The following is a 21604-nucleotide window of genomic DNA, read 5'->3' on the forward strand; positions in this document are numbered from 1 at the left end:
TGACAGAAGGAAAAGCCTCTGCCCTGCACAAGCCTCAGGCTCATTAAATGTAAAGCCTTGTGATGATTTTTTTTTTAAAAAGCTGCCCTGCATTTAGGGCATCCTCATCCTTTTATTTCTGTTATCTTCTCCCAGAATACTAGGCATTGTCTCCAGGTCCCTGCACGTGCTCTAGAAAACAAGTACAAAGCATTTTTCCCCCTTCTACAACGATACACTGTATAAAGGCACATTAATCACAGAGCTCACATTCATTTATTCATGCCATTATAGACAAGAAACATTCTTTAGTTTTGAAGGTTTCTTTCTTTAACAAATGAAAGTTAAGGTGCCAAAAGACAAAAAGAAACAAGAAAAAAAAGAAATAAAAAAGCTACGGCAAATGTTAAACATGGGGGAATATCGAGCCAGTGCACTCATGAGTTGCTTGCCAGAATCACTTGAAAGACTTTTGCAACTGAAACCAGGGCAGAACAAAAGGAATTAAAATACTAAATGAACGCACTGAACAATTAAAAACAACATAAAAGGTGAACAGAAACGGTGATTAAAGAAACTTAGCCGTGATCCCAAGGCATTCCTGCTATTTACAATAACCCAAGCACCTCCCAAGGCAGGAGTTACCCTTCCCTTGTTGTGCAGCAAGAGAAGGGGGGTCTCGTTCGGGTCACAGGCACAGAACGGCATGGTCAGACCCTATTCTGTCCCCAGCACTGCATCCACCCCTTGAAGCTGTGATCCCAGATATATATACATGCTGCTGCTCTCTGAGAAAAGGCAGAAAACGAAGGTCAAACTCAAGTGTGCAATGACTTGGAGGGAAACTAGTGGCCCAGGTCCACAGAGCTCATCTGCACGTCAGATGGGCTAAGGAGTATCGCTGGTGCTTTCCTGTATAAAGAACAGGCAGGGAGTTTAGCAGCTTGCAGACAAAACCTGGTAGCAGCATTTCTAGTAGCTTCCTGGCAGAGCAGCTCCCCTTGGCCCAGGCCAGATGAAGCAGAGGGAGGTGGTTTTAATTGAGATCTGGATCCGGGAGAGCGAAACACTCACCCACAACCCACCAAGCAACAATTAATTCACAGCCTTTCCAAGTGCCTGGCCAGGTGCAAAGCACTGTCCTCCTGAGAAATGTTTTCAAGAATTCCTGCTCCCTAGCCATCAGCTCTCCTCACTGCCAAGAAGGATGTTTTTACAGTTATTTGTCCTTCCCACTGGGGAAGGCAACGCAGGCTGACCCTCTTTTCATAGAATCATAGAATAACCAGGTTGGAAGAGACCCACCGGATCATCGAGTCCAACCATTCCTGTCAAACACTAAACCATGCCCCTTAGCACCTCGTCCACACGTGCCTTAAACACCTCCAGGGAAGGTGAATCAACCACCTCCCTGGGCAGCCTGTTCCAGTGCCCAATGACCCTTTCTGCAAAGAATTTTTTCCTAATGTCCAGCCTAAATCACAAGGATGCCTTTGCCACTGTGTCAGCCTGGGAGCAGATGTCTCCTGTCAGCTGAATGTCATGGCACTGCTGAAAAAGGAGAGGAGCCCAATTTTCCATTGCACGTTATTATAAAATTTCACCATTAACAAAACCAGAGGACACCACTTTGTCAGCATTTCACATCCAGCCACAAACCACAACTCCCAGGTGCTAGACTCTAGAGGAACAGCATCTTCTGCAGATGTCTAAAAGCAGGGGAAGGGACAAGCACGGTGCTAACTGGGAATTAAAACAAGCAAACATAGATCAGTTCAGATTCAGGGCTCAGAGGACAGTTAGCAGCCCCTTCCCAAGCGGCAAATGGTGATGAGAAGTGTGAAAGCACAGAGCTGTGAACACAGCCAGCATTAGATTTGCACCATCTCCTAGAGAAGCTGACCCATTTCCCAGCTCCGTCTGCTCTGAAGATGTTTCAGCACCAGGTTTCAACTGAAGAACATCGAAGACAGGTACCTGATGTGGATTATGGAGGAAACAGCAAGAAGAGCCAAGAAAGTGGAGTGAAATGCAAGAGCTTCTTATTGTCTATACTAAGAGTCTAATGGGGCAGAGTGGCTTGTGAACATCTCTTGTGGGAAGGTATCATTCACAGGAACAGCAAATGCTCTCAAAACCTAATTAGGCCTTGCCTACGAAGAATATATCAGAGTGAAATAAAGGTGTCTGATCCAAATTTGTCAAGCACCTCCCAGTATTTCCATAACAGACAGTGCAATTTTTGACAGAACGGTGATGCGTGAAGTCAAGACTCATCTGCAAACTGTAGATGTAGGGGACACGATGTGAATAAGGGAATAAAAGCCACTCTTGGAGATGGTAGCCTTAATCAATTAGTTTCCGTCCTTGAATGAATTCCTCCAATGTAAGGGCTGTTCTACAGGCCACTGACAAGTGACCAAGGAAACCTAAGTTGCCAGTAGTTTCCTGTAATAGCCAGAAAACAGGAACTGATAAAGAAGAAGGTGAACATAAGTTAAGTCTTCCAAAATTCCTTGTTCAAATTCCAAGTTGGCCATTATTTTATAGTTACTCTTCTGTCCGTTTGTGGTGGTAAGGGAGGCAGATGTTTAATTAGTTTTAACAAAAAAAAAATCCATTAAAAATTGTCTTGCTTCTACTGAACTAGATTTATAACCTGTGTAGACAGACAATTGAAAAGCCACAGAAATGTCCTATGGGGAATCCAAGAAAAACTATATCTCAGAACATTTTCTCCTGCACTCAGGGACCTTCAAGGTCTGTAGACTCAGATAGGAAAAAAATACGTGCATTTTTCAGCTGTCACTATCACTTATTCACTTAACAAAGGAAAAAGAAAAGCCTAATTACTCATAGGTGCCTTTTTAATTTGCAGGGTTAGTGACGTTTAAGAAAAAAAAAATAAAAATACACTGATGAATTACCCCTGTGCTTAGAGCAGTATGAAATAGTGGTATTTCCAAGCCAGTAGGCCCAGAGGGGAACGCTCAGGAAGCATTACAACCCTCAGTTATTCCAGTCTAGTACTAATATCACAGGGCTGCATTCAGTTTTCAACCCTCTGCAGGTTTTGTTTACATGTTTTTAAGTAATGTTTTACTCAGGGACTTGTTTCAAGGTTATTCTGTCCAAGCAATCTCATCAAGGCTATTTGTACACCCACCCTCCTTGCGTACAACTTCCCCAGCATCCTCAATGCAACAGATGCAGCAAGCAGTGGTTTGTTTTTTCTTCCACACTAAAAAAATTCTGAGCTAGACTAGGGCCACTTTTATTTTTAATAAAAAAAGTGTCCTTTCATCACGACCACCCAGCTGTAACAGGAAAATCCTCTACATGCAGCAAAGTGTTGTTAACAAATAACTAAAAGTGGTTTCAAGCCAGTGTTTTGCAACCATATATTTACTATTGTAGCGCAGAACAGAAAGACTTCCAGTCCAGATTATTTTGGCTCTTCAGCCTTCCCAGTACCCCACACATGCTGCTGTGACTGAACAGATCTATTCCAGAAGGCTGCTAGCATGATTTTCTACTTGTTGCAATTTTCATTCCTCTTCTCCTAATACTGCTGTGAAACTCCATGGCCTCCCTTAACCTAGAAGATTCTAACATATGCAACAACAAACTCCATGATTAATTATTTGCAAATACCAATAAAAACATATTTGGGGACACTGCACAGCCACATCAGTGTAAATTTGGCTTAGATATAAAACAGATAAGGAGCTGAAAGGACTTGCTTTTGATCACAGAAAAAGCCTGTAAGCACAATGAGACTTCGGTCTCTTTCAAGCTGCATTCTCATGATTTCCTATATGAAGAAAAAAAAACGAATCGCAAACACATTTCTCTAGTGTAGATTTCAGCCTTATAGGAAATAGAATTTTTTATCTTCTTTAATTAATACTACCCCTCTTTGCCACAGCAAACAGCAGGTTACATTAGCCAAGACCATTTTTTAAACTGCTGTTATGAAAAATTGTTTTTTTCTAGTAAATACAATCCTGTGTCTAGACTGGGCCTGAGAAGCATCTACTAAAACCACCAGCAAAGCTTTCCTTCAGACAAGAAAAATTAACAGTTTTAAGCTGAAAGAGGCAAGATTTATATTAGATACTAGGAAGAAGTTTTTTATTATGAGGATGGTGGCACTGGCCCAGGTTGCCCAGAGAAATTGCAGATGCCTCATCCCTGGAGGCATTCAAGGCAAGACTAGACAAGGCTTTGAGCAACCTGAACCAGGGGAAGGTGTCCCTGTCCATGGCAGGGGGTTGGCACTAAATGATCTTTAAGGTATCTTCCAACCCATACCAGTCTGTGATTCTATGAAGTCTGGAACAAACCTTCACTAGAGAATTGGAGAGTTTCAAGGAGCTCCTTTGCAGAGAAGCTAAATTCTCTCCTCCAGCAAAGGAAAAGCTCAGCACCTTGGTCAATAATTTCAACATTAGAGGTTGTCTTGTCCCACGTCCACAGCTCAGCCCCAGTGCCTTGCTGCCCCTTGCTAACAAGCCTCAGCCCAGCGCCAGCACAGCCTCATGCTTGATAAGGAATAAGAGCTGTGAGTTAATATACACAGGAACAAACCCCAGCAGAAAGGAATCACTACAAGGAGACACTGAACACCTTTACACTTCCATCAGGGCCAGGTTTGTCCATGGTCGCCAGGCAAAGAGGGAGCATGGGAAGTGGGCTGTAGCCCCAGGGATCAGCTCCTGCCTCCAAATCCATCCCTATTTCCCATGGCTGGCCTCACCCAGCAAACCTCCAGTGTCACTTCAAGACCACTCTGTGCTCACAAATGCCCAGACAGTTTCGATTATCCTCCTCCTCCCTTTCTGAAATATATCTTGTACATGTGCCCAGAGCAGGAGCAGTTTAGATAGGATATATAGAAATAAATGATAACTATAAAGAAATAACAGCAGCGTGGAGGGAACAGCATCTCCCAGAATGTGTTAAGAAACATGGAAAAAGCTGCACTGAATATCGGATCAGGAAGGATGAAGTTTTTCTTCCTCCTCTTCTCCCAGGGGAAACCCCATGGGCATTTCTTGCTCAGCTCTGAGGCATCGTGCCAGCGTCTCTTTTAACAGAAACTTGTTTTCTGGCCAAACATGGGGACTGAGAAACTCTGGTTAATCAGAAAAGGTCCTGTTCTCAATACTCCAGTGGGTGCTGGGTTTTTCTAAACAACTTCTTCACCTCCCATGACAGCAACTACAGAAAGTCCTGGCAGGAGTCGTCTGTGTTCCCCTCCCTTTTCCTCAATTACAGATGTCCCTCCCCGCTCCACTTCCCTAGGCACATCATATTTACCAGCCTTCCTCAGGGACACTTCAATCCTCTTACTCTTCTGAAGTCATTGCTTTCATCTGGCATCTCCTTCTTCACCATTCAAGTAATACTATGTAGGAAGGAGTATGAAAGCATAAGGGGGGGTGTGGTATGGATGCCTAAGAAAGCTATTACAAACTATTCATCGGAAAAAAGAATGCATTTTACTAGACCCTGTCACTTATCTGTTCAGTCTTATCAGTGGCAGTGGATAGAGAGTGCTGCTTACAGGGGTTTGAAGTGCCCTGCATGGGCCGATAAGACAGGACATCAAAATACAAGGGAGAGAATAAATGAAGCTTGCAAAGTGATAATGAAGTCACAGCAAACCTGGGAATTTCCAGCATCTCAAACATCACTTTTCAAGGGGCAGGTGGATTCCCCACATGAAGCAGGGCTAAGGTCCCTGAGCACAGGGAGGGGAAGTGAAGAAAAACCCTAGGGATGTTGCAAAAAGCTTGTTCAGGGCTGTGATTAAGTTAACGAAAGTCCAGCTTGTCAATGGGACTTGAATGTAGCCAGAGACAACAGAGGAATGTGGGTGATAATACAAAGATGCTGAGCAAGAGCCTTCAGGATCAAGATGGCTTTGGCAGGATCTGAAGCCAGCCCTAGGGTTATAGAAAGATCACTGCCTAAACCACCCGGAGCGAGCGTCAGGATGCTGTCGGGCAAATAGCATAAAAGAGGCACAGGGCTCTTTGTAGAAGCAGGCAAGTTTAAAGCAAATCACTAGGCTGGAAGATTATACCAGGGAAGAGTTACTGCATACTCTGCTTCTCTTGTACTCTTCTCTGCACAAGATCTTCAGGCCACCATCTCAGACTGAGGTCTCTTGAATGCAGCAGCCACCATGGCAGGGGCAGAGGGGGGCTGCACAGTTGGAATGGAATGAAAAATAACTTAGTAGGGTCTCAAAATTAAATGAATGCTTTGCTTCAATTTGCACTCCAAAAGGTGGATTTTGAGCTCTAGGACACAAATAGGATGACTAATACGAATGAGTTAATAGAAATGGAAATCACCCCCATCTGAAGTGGAAGTAAAACCCAGAGCTTAACACACTCAAGTTAGGGGGACTGGGTAATTCGCTAGGATAACGATAATTAAAAAAAATAAATCTATCAAGGCATAAATGGCGGTGTGTGCTAGGGAATAGCAAATATAAAACTGTGTTTAAGAGAAGCCCATTAATCTGACTGCAATAGCGTGCAAGATTTCCTGAACAAGTTATGAAGGGAACAATAATTAAAAGATACAGTTAATGGAAAGCAGCATAAAATGGAGCATGGGTTTACAAAAAGAAGCTCATGCCAGACTGAATCCAATATCTTTCTTTAGAAAGATAGCTGGTTTTCAACAGAGGAAATGTGGTAGGTCTAATCTATTTGGACATCTGTAAGGAACTTGGTAATAAAAATGCATGGGAAATTGCTAGTTGGAACTATTTAAAAAAAAGAGATGGTGCTACAAAAATTAATAACAGGTTAGGAACTTACCAAGGAGGTGACCAGGATATGCACAGAGGGGATATTAGTCCTGGAGGAGGCTTGGCTCTACTGGACTGAGCTCAAGGACAACTCTGCCTGGCACTTTGTGCCAGGGAAAGGGGAGGACATTAGCCTATCTCAAAGTACACGTGAGACATCAAATGAGAGGTAGCCATGACAAAGAGAAATTCAGTCCCAAAACACACCACATCAGGAATATCTGCTAGGGATTACCCAAAACCTTTGCATAATATTACAAAAAAAGAGCAGTGAGGTGCCCATTAAGGATGTGTGCACCATTTCATCACTCACATTTTGGAAAGTCTGAATGCCACCCATCAGACATGCATGACGTCCTTTCCAGCCACGGTTATAAAAGCACCACCTTGAGCTCAGTAATATTGTTCTAGAAATCTACCATGCAAAAATCTCCCCAGCTTGTGCTTGGCTGGAAACAAACAGCTAACAAGTCCCAGCCCAGCATTCACCAGCTGATAGCTGCATCCCACCTGGCACAGGTCGAGTGCCAACAAAACACTTTCCCCATGTTTTGTTCTTGTGCTCCCATCTTTTGTTAGGCTAACTTTAAAAAACTTAAAGCCACTGCTGGGTTTCTATGGTTGATGAAATTCAATTCTCACATCTCAGGCACTTAATAAACATACATGCAGAATGAGATTTTTTTTCAGGAAATGTAAGAACTTATTGTCCTTTGAAGTTGACAAGGACAGTGATGTAAATGTCTTTAGTTTTAGAAAAGTTCTGTGAAAACTTTATGTCATAAAACATCCAGTTTCTGATGCTCCCCAAGCCTGCAGCTCTCTCACCACTTCAGAACAGCTTTGTTTCTTCACATGGTTTCAGTTCATCCTCTGATTCTTCTCTGCAAGCTCAGTCACATCACAGCAAACGACGAGATGTGAAGTTTGTTTCATGCTGACAAAGAGGAGATCCAGACACTCCATCCCCAGCTTTAAGCTGTGAATATAAGCACATGACAACTCATGTGCCCCCCAAAGGACCAAAAGCATCAGCACCCACCACAGCTGGACTCACTTCAGTGATTTTTGCAGCATTTAAGGCTGTTCTCCATAATTAAGAGGACCCTCCCTGAAATCTGCTATGAGTGTAGTTTAGAAAAAGACACCCTTTGGCAAAGGAAGGGACTTGGACCATTCTCTTGCCGTCAGGCAAGAAAACAGACACGGAAAGAGTGTTTATTTATGGCTGTTCATCAATACCATGTTGGCACCAATGAAACCCAACACCAATATGCTGTGGAAAAGCCCAATCCCCAGACTATGCTGGGCAAGTCCAATACTAAACAGGAGTGATATTGGTCTGGACCATAGTGTGGCTGTGTTGCTGCCTGGGACACCTTTCCACAAAGGCACCTTCTCCTTGCCTTGCAGGACCACACTTGCCCTCTGAATTTCCCCAGGCACAGTGGCTTTTTAGCTCCACAATCACAAGCCAGTGCCCAGAAGGCACCATTTTCCCTATATTAGCAAAGTAGCAGGATACTTTGGCAGCATGAAAGTGTCTGTATGGCTATTAAAGAAATAAAATAAGGAAAGACTGCGCACGCTGAGTGGTACTAAAATGCTATAAAATTCAAATCAAACTGCATTACATTGCACAAACTTCCCCCTAAACCCACCCCAAGTAAGGTTATTAAATGGAAGCAATTCAAGTGCTGTAGAGAAAAAACAATACAAAAATTCCAGAGAAATCCAATGCATAATGTTCCCATCTCAAGACTGCAAAGTGGCAGTGCTAGGAAGGTTTCCTATTTTGGAAACATCAGGCAGGCACATTCTGTCTCCATCCCAGCATGCTCTAATCAAAAGCATCCTGATCTCAGGTTCAGCAGCTATTTGCAGGAACAGCCAGCAGCATTCGAGCGATCAGAGAGATTACAGAAGATATGAGTCCCACACCAAGCAGCCGTAGCTGGTTCTCCCACTCTCCTGAAACGTATGTGTCTTTGTGCTTTAATACCCCTGTCCAGTGCTGTACAGACCAGACGGGAATGATACACACAAGATGTGAGCAGTGTGGCCAAACCAGGTTTTCCACAGCATCATTCACTCAAAGATTCTAAAGATAATTTGGTTTAAGTGCATTTTCTGTGGTGCAAAAGAAGCAGGCAGGATGCTGAGGTCAAGGTGGGAAGGTGCTCAACCAGCCTGGAAAACACTTACAAAGAGTCTGTTTCCAACAGGAGACAGAAGAAAGTCCAGTCTTGATGTAATTTATGGTTCAAATGTTTTAAAAGAGGCTCAGCTATGCACAGGGTCGTGGCTCTGCCCTCCCTGAAAGCAGAGGTTCAGACATTGTGAAACGGAAATCAATGTCAATGATCCAGAGCTCATTTTTCATTACAGAAATAATGAATAAACAGCTACTCCTCACAAAGGGCAATAGAAAACTTTACAAGACCCTCTACAATTTGAATCTTAACAAGCTTAAAATATATGGATACCACAAGCATTTGATCTTTTATGAGAAAGAGAAGAATATTCACTTATGGCTGAAGAATATTTTGGCTTTTCACCTTCTGTGATGAATACTTCAGTCGGAGAAATCCAAATCAGTTTGCATTACTACATGAATATCATCAGATCATACTGAGGTACCATTCAGAAGGAAATTGAATAAAGTTTTTAATCGTAGATGACATTCAAACGTAAGTAAACAGTTTTCTCACTATTAAAAAAGTATCACTCTTACTTAACAAGTGGCAGACACAATGACAGCTTTTAAGGAGATTGCAGTATTAAGCTGGACAAAATGACAGAGCTGACAGTATCTCGTCAGTGGTCTTTAGAAAATGAAGTTTGCTTGCAAAAGTTTAAGTTATTGTCTCAGAAGCTCTCTGAGAGAGACACGGAGATGGCCAGAAATTCTTAGAAGACAGGGTTTTTATGAAATCTTATATTTAACTTTCTGCAAATAAGACACAAGAAAACTGATGCAGCTTATACACCAATCTCTTACTATTTCTCTTAATTATTCTCTTAACTACTGTTAGCTTTTGGGGGGAATGTGAGTGTCTTGTCCTAAGAGTTAATATGTAACTGAAAAGGTAATAATACAGAACTTTCGTAATCAGTATTTTTTTTTAATTATTTCTGTTATTTCCTATAAAGGGATATTTTGAAATATTTCCATTGAAAAATTGTGATACCATTCACCAAAAGCATTCTTTTAAAGAGATTAAGAGTGCTTTGTTTCTGAGACAAAGGCAACTTGCTCAACTGCTCCTCAGTCTCACAGATGCCTTCTACTGTGTCCTTGTCCAGCTGGACCCTCACAGTCCTGCAAAGCACACAGCCATAAGCCTTAGCAAAGCTTATGGGATCATAGAATCATAGAATAACCAGGTTGGAAGAGACCCACCGGATCATCGAGTCCAACCATTCCTATCAAACACTAAACCATGCCCCTTAGCACCTCGTCCACCCATGCCTTAAACACCTAACAAAAACACTAACAAAACACAATCAAAACTCAGCGCTGGCATGGGGAGATGATGCTTGTGCTGTCAAGCCACAGATCCACACAGTCCCTTTAGTCTATGAGTATAAGCAAGAAGGAAGAAGCACTGTATTTTATGGGAACAGCAATGGAGCTGGAAACAAGAAAAAGCAAACCAGAGAAGAACGTACTCACCTGGAAGCCTTCCTCACTGCTTCTTTTACCTCACAACAGTTATTGCAAACCCATTTCTAGACATAAGAACGTTTAAAGAGTCTGTGGAATTTGCTGAATGCTGTGAAATCAGCTTCACCGCAATCACAGAATCACAGAATAACCAGGTTGGAAGAGACCCACCGGATCACCGAGTCCAACCGTTCCTACCAAACACTAAACCATATCCCTCAGCACCTCGTCCACCCGTGCCTTAAACACCTCCAGGGAAGGTGACTCAACCACCTCCCTGGGCAGCCTGTTCCAGTGCCCAATGACCCTTTCTGTAAAGAATTTTTTCCTAACGTCTAGCCTAAACCTCCCCTGTCGGAGCTTGAGGCCATTCTCTCTTGTCCTGTCCCCTGTCACTTGGGAGAAGAAGCCAGCACCCTCCTCTCTACAACGTCCTTTCAGGTAGTTGTAGAGAGCAATGAGGTCACCCCTCAGCCTCCTCTTCTCCAGGCTAAACAACCCCAGCTCTCTCAGCCGCTCCTCATAAGGCCTGTTCTCCAGCCCTTTCACCAGCTTTGTTGCTCTTCTCTGGACTCTCTCCAGAGCCTCAACATCCTTCTTGTGGTGAGGGGCCCAGAACTGAACACAGTATTCGAGGAGCGGTCTCACCAGTGCCAAGTACAGAGGGAGGATAACCTCCCTGGACCTGCTGGTCACGCCGTTTCTGATACAAGCCAAGATGCCATTGGCCTTCTTGGCCACCTGGGCACACTGCTGGCTCATATTCAGTCGGCTGTCAACCAACACCCCCAGGTCCCTCTCCTCCAGGCAGCTTTCTAGACAGACTTCTCCCAGTCTGTAGCACTGCATAGGGTTGTTGTGCCCCAAGTGCAGGACCCGGCATTTGGCCTTGTTAAACCTCATGCCATTGGACTCTGCCCAGCGGTCCAGCCTGTTCAGATCCCTTTGCAGAGCCTCCCGACCCTCCAGCAGATCGACACTTCCACCCAGCTTAGTGTCGTCCGCAAACTTGCTAAGGGTGCATTCGATGCCTTCATCCAGGTCATTGATGAAGACATTGAACAGGGCTGGACCCAGCACCGAGCCCTGGGGAACCCCACTTGTCACTGGCCTCCAGCTGGATTTCACACCATTTACCACCACTCTCTGGGCCCGGCCATCCAACCAGTTTTCCACCCAGGAGAGTGTGCGCCTGTCCAGCCCAGAGGCTGACAGTTTCTCAAGCAGAACGCTGTGAGAAACTGTGTCAAAGGCTTTGCTGAAGTCCAGGAAGAGCACATCCACAGCCTTTCCCTCATCCAGTAGCCGGGTCACTTTGTCATAGGAGGCGATCAGGTTAGTCTGGCAAGACCTGCCTTTTGCGAACCCATGTTGACTGGGCCTGATCACCCGGTTCTCTTGCATGTGCTTCATGATAGCACTCAAGATCACCTGCTCCATGACTTTCCCTGGCACTGAGGTCAGACTGACAGGCCTGTAGTTTCCTGGGTCCTCCCTGCGGCCCTTTTTGTAGATGGGCACAACATCAGCCAGCCTCCAGTCCAGTGGGACTTCCCCAGTCTTCCAGGACTGTTGGAAGATGATGGAAAGGGGTTTGGCCAGCACATCTGCCAGCTCCTTCAGTACCCTAGGGTGAATCCCGTCCGGCCCCATAGACTTGTGACTGTCCAGTCGGGCTAGCAAGGCTCTGACCACCTCCTCTTGGATCATGGGAGCCTCATTATGCTCCTCTAGCTCCTGGGTTTGTACACAGGCGGAACGACCCTCCTTACGACTAAAGACTGAGGCAAAGAAGGCATTAAGTACCTCAGCCTTTTCCTCATCCCCTGTTACTGTTGTCCCTTCTGTGTCCAATAGGGACTGTATGGTCTCCCTAGTCCGCCTTTTATTATTTATATATTTGTAGAAAGATTTTTTGTTATCTTTCACTGACTTGGCCAATCCAATTTCTAGCTGAGCCTTAGCCCTTCTGATTTTTTCCCTACACAATCTCACTTCCCTTACAATCCTTACTTCCCAATACAACAGTTCTCACCATATAACCGTCCTGCAATAACATCCACCTGAAAGACAACCACCCTGAAAAACCAGCACGCCTGCTAAATTGAACAGTATGGCAGAAATGGCAAAATCCCCCAAGATGAGGGCTAAATCAATAGTCCCCCAAAAACTGATGGTCTCCAGGTTAGTGCCAAGTTCACCCAAACCAAGACCTGCCGGAGATTCTTTGGACATATCAGCTTCTGGCTTCAGAGAACCAGAGTGCCCCTCACCACCTGATCTAAACATCAAAATATACCCTGTCCTGCACCAGGCTCAGTCCTGCTTAACCTGTGCCTGCTACGTCCCAGTGTGTCTGGGAAACCCCTGCAGTCAGAATTCTCTCTGTTGAGAATGGTTAACAATCTAATTAGGTTAAAAATGGCTAGTTTTACGGTGTGAGGCAAGAACACATTCAAGCCAGGAGGAATTCTCTTCTTTAATTAACTTTGTTGGAAAAGAAGTTTGTCAGATCAGGTATGGATATGTTTATTTTGGTTCACTAGATTTCTTAATAAACACATTAGCCGTAACATACTATGCTGAGGCTAATTGCACAGCTATAACAAAATTCAATAAAGAGCATAGTTAACAATTGCTAAACTGCAGTCGTTCCTGTTACTGCTTCTAGAGTTATTACAGATGGTGGCAGTCATCTGGTTCCCTGGAGTCTGAGCAGAGCAGGGACAGCATCAACCCATAAAACAGGCAGAAAAGGGGAGGAGCTCATATACACTTAAACAGTTGCGTAGTAGGGGTTTATACATTTCAATTTCTGTTAACGCTGCTTCCCATGAGCAAACAGGGGTTCGGCTGGCACGGTCCATGCCTCTCCCACCAAGGAGCTGTTCTGCTCTCTGAGCTCACTATGAACTTGGCTGCAAAGATGCTGCAAACACTGAGGACTGGTCCTGCTAAGCTCTTCCGCAGCCCCCCAGGACAGAGGAGGATCAGGGATCGGTCGCTCCAATAGGGCTCATGCATAAGCCAGGGAGGAGTAATGAATCGTTTCACTCCGCAAGTCAGTAAGTGGCTTTGAGCACTTCTGCTCATGAGCTGTAAACTCTTAGAGGGAATAGGTACCAATGACACCTCCCTACTGCCACGGGCCATACTGTTACTGCTGTAAGGATTATGAGGGCTTGCTAAGTTTCCCCGTCTGCCAGGCACAGCCAAGGAAAATGCACGATTTGTTGCTCAGTAGTAGAAGTATTGGAGCCCCAGACAGTTTTTTTTGGGTATTACTTGCCCATATGCTGCAAAGGATCTGACTGATAAGGAGTGCTTATATTGCAGCAAGAGGAACTGATGCCTCAACACAAAATCTCCCTCTGGCAGGAGAGGAAAGCCAGATGGGAGCTGTTGGAGAGTTGTCCCAGCACAGAGTGACTGATGATTGATAAGTCACAGAGTGACTTATTGATAGGAATGGCTGGACTCAATGATCTGGTGGGTCTCTTCCAACCTAGTTATTCTATGATTCTTTGATACAAGAGAATGGCAAGGCCAGAATGGGTGAGACCCTGTGATCCCCTCCCCTATACTGAGAGCAGCATGGAGCAACTCTGCACGCACTGGATTTTGCTAGAGGAAACCTGTCCCACCCCAGGGAGCCCTCCAGACAGAGCCACCTTTGCATCCCAACCCATGGAAGTCCCACACTGCATACAAGCTATCCCAGCCAAGGCAAGAGCAGCAGTGACAGCCAAAAATAATTCTACTTTTGTTCAACATATCTTCACATTTCTATTCCTCCTGATAAGCTCAACAGCAGCAGTCAATCCCAATACAGATCTACACATATATATAGAACACATTCACATGGTTCGTAAGGTGGACATCTTCCTTCTCTACCCATGTCCCTCAGTTAGCCCACAAATTAACCTCAGTCAATCAATCATTCTGCTATCAGCACCTATGACCATGTATTAATTCTGGTGATAAGATGAAGTTTAGATACAGGCCTCTAACCTCTGGCTGGTGCAAATGAGTTTACACAGCCTGTACTTTTGCAATCCCATGAGAAGCAATAATACCTACAACCTGCGGCTTAATGATGAGCACAGACTACATATCCATACTTTTACAGATACCCTGGAGAAAGGTGAGGGGAAAATGCACTCCATAAGCATACTGATGAGTTTTATAGAAGTGCTCCCAGTACCTATTAGACCCTCTAATATGATGTAGTCTATTAAGGTGAATGCAGGCTGGATGAATTACTGTACTCCGTTCATTTTATGGGCAGTAGGCAGAGAGGCTGTGGACAGAAGGAAGTCCTCCGACTAAAAGTTAATCACAGAAGACAGTGCACAGGGTTTTTGCTGCTGTTCCACCTGTCATCCCTCAAGGGGAGAAAAATTATTCTTGCTCAGCTGTGCTGGTGGAGAAGAATTACTGCTGCACCGGGGGCGAGGTTTGAGGACATTTTCTCCACAAAATAGACTCTGAGAACTGTTCATTTGCTTTTGCCTCTTCCCAAAAGCCAATCGTGTCCCAAGCCATCCATTGCACATACCCTCAAAATGGTGCCATTTGTTCCACCCTTTGGTAAAGTCCATTTTGTCCTAAAACAGCAGCAATTTAGCAAAGCAAAATAAATTCAACTTCTTTTGGTAGACAAAGCACATTAGTCATGGAAAAGATCTGCAGTTTTCCTCACTCCATTTGGAACTGCAGCTTGTACTTGGCCTCAGGTGGTCCAAAGCATTTATGTTTGGAAATACTGGCTGTCTGCAAGTAAAATTGTACATTTCCATTCAAGGGAAAGTGCAAAAATCCTTCCCAAAGATTTTGCAGGCATCTGGTGCCTGAGTGACCATACACCTTTGCAGATCATGTGTCCATCTGAGGAGGCACCACCAGTGACTCAACATCACTTGGTGAATATACTGCATTCAAAGGTGTTAACAAACAGCAGAAATAACCTGTTTCAGCTGCATCACAGCTCAAAGCCTAGAGAGCATCAATTAAGATCAAGGGAAAGATTTAGAAGGACTAAGAGCACAGGAGCAGTCAGCAGCAAAATATTGTCAGTTAACACAGAAGTGCACAAGATGTTCGTTCTATTTAAGCTAGTTAAACATTGAGATTAAACGTTATGAACTATTAAATAAAATTAAAGCCAAAATTAACTGCCATGCATGCTACGCTTTGCCTTATAATGGCTTATTAGCAGTGCTCGCTGAGGAGCACCCACCCACACCACAACGCTGCTCTCTCCCAGGGTCTGCCTGCAGTTAGTTCTGTGCATCGTGCTCCCAGTAAAGCTGGCAGGCAAGTGCTCAGCACTCAGAGTTCGGGAGCCTGGCCTCATCCATCCAAGCTAGAAACAGCTGGCGATGCATAATAACCAGCAACCATCGCCCGAACATTCCAAGTGACAGCATTCTCTTCAGAGCAGATTTAAAATCACCCCCCTTCCACATGTTCACTAATTAGTCACTCCTAAAAATACATCATTTGCCCTAGAGACCAAGAGGATTAAGTCACAGATTATTTTTTTTTTAAAGCAGACATATTTTTATAGGAATAAAATTTGGTAAATATATGGAAATGAACAAGCTCTCCAAAAAGATTCTCTGATTTTAAGTGAAGACTGTTCTTCTGCATCACCAGCTGTTTATACGCACTGATTGAAAGCTTAATTGACAAGGGATAATTGCTTATTCTTCCTAATACATGGCACATTACTTTTTTCTGACTCAGCACATTGTGCTGATAAGAAGCCAGGAAAAACATTTGTGATGGAATCAGTTTGGAAAGCAGGAGCCACACACACTTTTCAACAGAAGTATGTCACTTGTCTGCACCGACTGCATCTGCTCACCCCTAGCACTGGAGACCCACACCGAGTCCTGCAGAAAGCCTGTGACACCACCCACACAAAACAGCTCAGCTAACAGTGCTACAGAGGTACCATCAAATAATTCCTGATACACAACAGAAGCCGAATTTAAAACTGCAAGAAGGTTTCGATATTAAGAGGATTTACCAGTCAGGTGAATGCAAGATCTACTTAAGACTATGAGCATTTCAATAATGCTGATAAAAATTAGTGAAGTCTGATAATTGCTTTGCAGAAGATTCACAAGGAATGAGTGGGAGGAGGATTTAAATTTCTGTAATATTTGAAAGTAAAATATGTTTGTCCTTAAAATGCTTCATAGCTCTTTAATCTGGGAAAAGGATTTTCAGAAAAGGTCTCATGGATTTGAGATGCCCATTTGGAAATATTTCCAGATGTCTTGGGGATGAAGTTGAAAGAAGTTAGTATTGGGTGCCCTTCAAGTCTAAGAGTCTAGCAGCAAAATCCCTCCTCAGTTTAGCATTACTTGCAGGGTGGCACAAGGTCTTGTCAGTGTTGACAGAGAGGTCCTGTATGAGATGATGCCAGAATTCTTCCTTGATCAAGTATTGGCTTTGGTGCTCAAGAAAATCTTTCAAGAGAGTGAGGCAGACCATGGCAGCACCTAATGGATGTTCTCACAGCCTCAACCCTTGCTGACTTCAAAGGTTTGCATGAGGCTGCTGTACTCCAGGAGGACATCCAACTCTATCTTATTGCATGAGAATCATCTTTGAAATCTAAGGCAGGGATATTCTAAGGCTTTTCATTTTCTGCGCGTTTATCCTGTTTCAGTAGAAAGATATTTAACCTAATCCTTTTTAACCCTGACTAGAATTAATAATTGGCCAAGGCTGGCAGACAAGCAGTTAAAAGTCTCCAGTGACATTATAGGTTATTTTCAAGAAAGCTTTAACCGAAATCACATTTAATGAGCTTAAGATAATTAATGCTTATTTAGTAAGTTTCACTGCAATTAAGTTAGATAAGAAAACCTAAAAAACTATCAGAAGTGGTGTTGGAAGTACGGGTGTTTTCTTAAAACTAAAATCCACTATTGGGAGATGTAGTCTCATATTTCCTTCAGATTAATGCCAACATCAGTGAAGGCATTTCTTGAACAACATTATTGCTCCAAATTGCCATTAAAGGATGGAAAATAAGTTACATACGCAAAGGTCCAGGGTTAATCTTCCCTTGCAGACTATCCAAAGCAATCCCCTTGCTAGCTCTCCCATCTCCATCCACATCAGGGATGGCTGCTGAGCACAAACCAGTGCAGGCTAACTTCCCTGTTTCACAATGGGACAAGACTTACTGCACAGTCACAAATTGACAAAGTTAAAGTCTTTTTGCTAAACTTGCCTGTGGTGTGTGCATCCCACACCATCAAAAGTTGGGTTTCACGTCACAGCTGGATGGTTCTTGGCCACACCTTGTGCCTCAACTTACAGACAACTGAAAGCATCCTGATGCTCAACTCCTAAGAAACTTATTTTGTATAGACCCATTTGGGAATTAGGAGCAGCATACAGCAACAGGCAATGGGAGTCTGTCAGCTAGCATAAAGTTTTTTCCTGGCATAATTCCCCAAGTCAAAGATAGACAAGGAGGAACCAAGGTTGGACACCATCAGCTAGACCACGTCTTAACGTGGAACAACATTGACCTAGGAAGTGCTACTGAAGAGTCTCAGCGAAAGGAAGAGAGGCACTAACAAGACTCAGATTAATAATCACTTACGTAAGGAGAAAAGAACAGATCAAGCCAAAGGGAGGAAAGAGTCTGCAACAGCAGAAGTGGTCCCAAGCAGCAACAGAAGCCTTAGGAAGCCCTCTACACCCCTACTTACCCAGGGCTCCTTACCCTACGTCAGCATTGAGTTTTCTGTCCCTCCACCATCAAAGTGAGGTGCCTCTGCAGTCAGCTGCTGTATGAAAATAGACTTCTCTGTCAAGCTTTGATCCTAGCACTCTAAGTTCAGCCAGTCCCACTATCTGACAGGGAGAGCAGAAGGGGACAGGAGACATCAGAGAAAATAGGAAATCAGAGATGCTTCTTCTGCACTTCAGAGTATGAGAATTATTAAGGTATGTCCATAACCTCAAGAGCTCTCCAACTGATACTCTCGAAAATGAGCTATGATGCACACTTAAGCCAAAGAAATTACCCATGGTTATTGAACAAACTCTTGTAGCTCAGAAGATGAGACACTGTTAAAGCCCAGCTGCATTGCTGAGCGGCTTTCATACTCTCCCATTGCTGTGTTCCCTCAGGTCACAAGGATGGAGGCTCACATCTGTTGTCTAGTCAAGGTGTTTGATGTCAGCCTGTGAGGCACAAGCATGAGATAGGTGCCTGGAGGACAGCGACACTGATTGGCCTCAAGATTTTTTCATTCTGTACCTTCCTGATGCAAGCCGATTCCTGCAGTGACCTGAGTGGCAGCTGAGGGACAAGGGAATTGGACTGCATCGTCCATGCTGGCCAGGATGAATATCTGGCAACAACAGGTCCACTGTTAGGAGACAGGGCACAGGAAGGTTTAAAAAGCCATTCCAAGGCAGACAGGTTTATTTTTACTGTATGCTACCTCTAACTAGGACCACAGGCTGGGGATAAGAGGGACAGACAGGCTACCACTCAGCCCAGCAGACACCTCACATGAAGCTGTTCTGGTTTACAGGGGCTGCTGGTCTGACACAGGGTCCCTGGGCAGAAGAAAGAAAGGCTCAAAGAAAGCTGAGGAAACCCGTAAGGAAGCGTGCTAGAGATGCAGACCATGTAATTACAGGCAGAAAAACCTTAAAGGCAGAGTTAATTGAACTTAAGATCATCAAGGGTATAACATAAGACAGGCTATGACCCAAGTGTCAGCACTAAATAGAGATCAGGAAATCAGCTCTTCAGGTCCAATACCAATTTAGTTTGCATATTAGGGTCCCTACCCAATGTGTTGGTGGGGACAGTGCGAGGAATTTAAAGGGGCAGAAAGAGTGGGTTCAGAGAGGCACCAAGCTCCAAAAACACACTGGGGTTTTTGTATCTTCTTCACGCTACATAACTGGATAAAACCCCAAAACATAGTCTACATAGATTGCAGCAGCATGCTTTGCACCAACATGCATTCACTTTGTGCTTCCAGCTCACCAGTATCAATCCCTACGCAGACACAGTTTCCAATCCCAACCAGCACCACCTAAAGTGAAGCAAAATTGAAGGAAGGTGGAAAGAAAAGCCACTTTCCTAGATTATATCAAAGCCGATGGCAAAGACAGCAAAAACCTGGCCCTCCTTCCTTTGGGAGATGCTGAACAAACAGCAAACCGTGCCCAACAGCAAGATCTCAGAGGACACCAGCTGCTTTGTGTCCAGCTCTGCAAAACTATGTATTGCCATCCCACCTTTGGTGGCAGATCACGTCCCAGACCCATGCAAGAGCACCAGTGCTGCCACACAGCAGCCTAGGGATGCAAGCAATGATTCAGAGGAGAACAAAGCTGCCTCAGACAAACCAGAGAACTTGAATTTCTGCCCAGCAAATCATCGCCTCGAAAGGGAACGTTCAAGTCAGCGTTTATTAGTTCTGGAGTGTGATTTTGTTTCCAAGAAACTTTGTCGGCTGAAACAATAAAAAATAAAAAAAAATGCTGTTTGGGCAAAGTTTCTGATTGAGGAGAATTCAAGTGACAGCACGAGTGTTTTGCTGATAACAAAATCACATAAGTGTTTGTTTTATAGCCACTGCTGTTTGTTGCAGAATATTTACGGGATGTGCAAAAATAAATTTATAAACTCAGCACAGCTCAAACTTCTTTCCCTTGGATAGGTCTTATTCCAATCAGAAGTTTCACCTGGAGAATGTACAGGTGTTACCTCAGAGGTACAACAGACACCTCTGCTGCACATACACAGACCAGCTCACCTCTTCTGCATGAGACTAGGACTGCTGAGAAGCATCAGACTGAGCAGGTAGGAGCTGCATAAGACATACTCATCCAAGTCCATGAAATTCTGTCACCTAGGGTGCAACAGCCCCTGCAGGCTGAAGTCAAGGTGTCACCGTGCAGTGCAAGTGGACCCCAGCTAATAGGGCTACGGCTGCTTCAAACCCCCCAGGACCCCTCCAGCTGGTCACAGTCTCAGCCCATGGCACGGTAGAGCCCTCTAGACATAGCATTACTTCATCCAGCATACAGCAAAGCCTTCAGAGAATTCTCACCTGGGTAACAGATGTGAAATTCAGTTTAACCAGAGGAAAGTACAGTTGTCCTATGCACAAGGCACAAAGAAGCCCACTTAACAGATGTTTCCCTCTATATTTCAACTTAAATCCAATCAACATTAGTCCAAAGAGATGCTCTCATATGAACTGTTCCTAGGCAGCCTAGTTTATGACTGTTGTTTTATCTGACTTGAAAGTCTTTTTTTTTTTTTTTTTTTTAACACCTCTTGCAGTTAAGACTGGAAGCACAAGGCAATTTCCAGCTCTGGCTCTTGCCTTGCTCGGTTTGCCTGATAGATCTTCAGGCAATGCTGCAGATTACTTGATTGTTACTAGATCTCACGTTGTCACCTCTGAAAAAGTGTGTTGACAGACACCAATGACTGTAGGTCAGAGCAAACAGCTGGCAAATGGCTATGAGCTTTTCAGTGGAGGAAGCAAGGCTATCAAGCCTGGAGTATTTATCAGACTGCCGGAGAGGTGACTTGCCTGCTAAACAGGGTGGATTGGGGTTTTTCTTCCATTCATATGAGGAGAGAGTAGGAATCTCATATGGCTGTTTGCTAGAATGGAACAGCTTTTCAGTCCAGTGATAGCAGCCTTACCTGAATTACCACTAACCTGATAGCCAGGATATATTGCCTTACTACTTTTTAAAGAACAAAATTCATGGATTTGCAGCCACAACTCCTACCATTAATCATCTAAGTACAGAGATTTTACTTTCATGCATCTCCAGCAGAGCTCTTTGATATGCAAAAGATGCCTTAATCCCCAGGTGATGGCTCTGACATGGAGGTTCAAGAGCACAAACCACAACCGTGTGTTTCCATTTAGACAAATGACCATGATATGAGTGGGGGACACTCTTGAAGGACCTGGACACCACCTTTGATACCAATCTTCATTAAGGATATGCACACACTGGCGCTGTAGAAGTCTCCAACTCATTTGAGAACTGCAGCCTTCCTGCACTGGGTCACAGGATACTCTCCTGAAACGTGCAAGTCCATGTTT

At 44.1% G+C, this 21604-nt stretch overlaps 1 protein-coding gene across 2 annotated transcripts in view; it reads left to right on the forward strand.

Moving 5' to 3' along the window:
- Positions 1–21604, forward strand: part of PLIN1 (perilipin 1) — a 92616-nt gene that overhangs the window by 17988 nt on the left and 53024 nt on the right. The window contains exon 1 of one of the 2 annotated variants that reach the window (XM_069867258.1): positions 4482–4485. The exons of the other annotated variant lie outside the window; for it this stretch is intronic. The gene's annotated coding sequence lies outside the window, so the exon portion shown is untranslated. Of the gene's footprint in view, positions 1–4481; positions 4486–21604 lie in introns of those variants that run through there. 2 annotated transcript variants of the gene reach the window in all.

This window comes from Phaenicophaeus curvirostris, chromosome 12 (assembly GCF_032191515.1).
Source record: "Phaenicophaeus curvirostris isolate KB17595 chromosome 12, BPBGC_Pcur_1.0, whole genome shotgun sequence".
Classification (NCBI taxonomy): domain Eukaryota; kingdom Metazoa; phylum Chordata; class Aves; order Cuculiformes; family Cuculidae; genus Phaenicophaeus; species Phaenicophaeus curvirostris.